Raw genomic sequence first — 2734 nt, forward strand, 5'->3', positions numbered from 1 at the left:
TCCAAAGTAAAACAGGAAGTAAAAGCACTCGGCAATCAAAGGCTTTCGGCAGTCGGAACACATCGGCCGATTCCGGATTCTTTAGTAGGCCCTATACCGACTCGCCAAGGAGATTAAATTGGTAGAGCATGCCCGGTTTCGTAAATTTGTAATGACATAGGCCTACAGTGGACGGACTACTTAATTAGGTGTGATACAGGGGATGTATAACAGGATGCGCACCCCCACCCCTCAAGAGTTTCAATGTGATTCGACAATTTATTTATTTTGTTTTATGTGAAATTTTAATTAAATGACAGCTTGAATATCAATACCCTTATGGGGCGACATCGTATTCAGCAGATGGAGCGCTCAACGAGGTGCATGGGTCGAAGGATTGAATCCCTTCGGTTCAAACAAATTTTCCGTTTGGGGTTTTCCCTGTCCTAAACCAGTGCTCCACGACTGGTGTATTAAAGGTCGTGGTGTGTGTTGTTCTGTGGAAAGTGCATATACATGTATATATATATATATATATACTCTTCAAAAGAAGAAACGCAAAACCACATTGTCGTAACATTTGGAGAATTGATTTAATTATTGAATGGTGAGTCCGATAATTACCAAATGTTGCAGGATTGTTCACAATTCACTCTAGTCCATTGTGAGTAAGTGATAGGACACACCACCAAGGTCAAGGTCATCTGGAGTCAATACCGGGTGTGGCCTCCGCGTGTGTTGACAACTGCCTGGCACCGCCTGCCCATTGAAGCAACCAGAGTACGGATGACGTCCCGGGGGATGGTGGCCCACTCGGCCTGCAAGGCTGCTGCCAGCTCGGGCAGGGTCTGGGGCTGTGGTTGTCGCTGTCGGAGGCGTCGGTCCAACTCGTCCCATAGATGCTCAATTGGGTTCAAATCCGGTGATATCGATGGCCAAGGAAGGACATTAATGTTGTTGTTCTGTAGGAAAGCCGTTGTGAGACGTGCTGTGTGAGGCCTGGCGTTGTCATGTTGGAACACTGCGTTGGCGTTGGCCATAACTGGAACGATGTGTGGCCGGAGGATCTGGTCAATGTAGCCCTGTGCATTCAGGTTGCCCTGCACGTGGACCAGGTCAGTTCTGCCAGTGTGTGAGATGGCTGCCCACACCATGACACTACCCCCGCCGAATCTGTCCACTTCCTGCACGCAGTTTGCCGCATAACGTTCACCACGACGCCTATACACGCGACATCTTCCATCATGACGTCGGAGCAGAAATCGGGACTCGTCACTGAACCACACCTGTCTCCATCGCAGTTGAGGCCATTGTCGATGAATCTGGCACCACTGCAGTCGGAGTCGACGGTGTTGTGGTGTTAAGATGACACCTCGAACTGGACGTCTGGCACGAATTCCTACCTCACGTAGGCGGTTCCGTATTGTCTGGTCGGATATCCTGCGCAAACCTGGTATTGCTGCGGTTGTGGAGGTGGCAGTAGTCAATCGTTCCCGAAGGTGGCGTACCTGGATGTAGCGGTCCTGCCCGGGGGTAGTGACCCGTGGTCGACCGGATCTAGGGAGGTCACGTGTTGATCCATGTTGCTGGTAACGGTCCCACAGTCTGGAGATGGTGCTTGGGGACACATGGAGTGCCCTGGCAACGGCCGTCTAGTCGGCCGATGGCATTGTTTCTCTGCGGTTCACTGAGACGTGGCATGTCCTGGATTGTCAACTGTCGGCCAGATACAGAGGCCAGACAAGCGAACACCCTGCACTTTTATACTGTCGGTGTTCATGTTGCACGTGCAGACAACGCACGTGCAGTGGTGACATGGTTTGCACGTGGCTGCGTTTTTGCGAATAATCACATTTTGGAACTTTATTGTACAGTAGCTGCGTTTTATCGAATGTAACCGTGGGAATGTGTTTGGGACATGCAATGACCTTATATTCACAAAGCATGAACCGGTAGGAAACATAAAATCGAAGTTATAACCCATTTGTACCCTTTTGCGTTTCTTTTTTTGAAGAGTATATATATATATATATATATACATACACACACACACACACGTATATATATACTGAACAAAATAAGAAACTTCCGCTAACTTTGCTTGAACATGACTTGATGAAAACAAACCGGGGGAATAATTGTTATATATGCGTTTAAAGAGTATTCCATGATGCATCGTTTGGTGCAAAAATCATGGCCATAGGTTAACAGAAACTGGGAGAAATTTTGACCAAGTGTGGTAGGGGTTAAAAAAAAAAAAACCCACTTAATAACGGGTATGACCACCTCTTGAATTGACCACTGCAGTGCATCGCAGGCGCACGAATTGACTAAAGTGTTGATTTCTGCCTGTGGAATATTGTTCCATTCCTGAATGAGCGCTTGACGAAGTTCGTTGACGTTAGCGGGTGGGTTGGGACGACGCCTCAATCGTTTGTCCAGACTATCCCAGACATGCTTGATGGGGTTGAGATCAGGACTTTTAGCGGGCCAGTCATCAATGAAATCAATGTTATTTGTCCTAAGAAAATTTACAGTGTCTCTAGCTGTATGAGAGGTGGCATTATCATGCTGAAAAATCGAGATGTTGGCGTTGTTATGGAACAGAGGAATGACGTGATGAGCGAGAATGTCATCGCGGTAACGTTGAGCATTTAAAATGCCATCAATGACGACTAGTGGTGAACGATAACCATGGGCAATGGCTGCCCAGACCACGACACAACCCCCACCCCCGAAACGATCTCGTTCAAGA

This window comes from Gigantopelta aegis, chromosome 6 (genome assembly GCF_016097555.1).
Source record: "Gigantopelta aegis isolate Gae_Host chromosome 6, Gae_host_genome, whole genome shotgun sequence".
Lineage (NCBI taxonomy): Eukaryota > Metazoa > Mollusca > Gastropoda > Neomphalida > Peltospiridae > Gigantopelta > Gigantopelta aegis.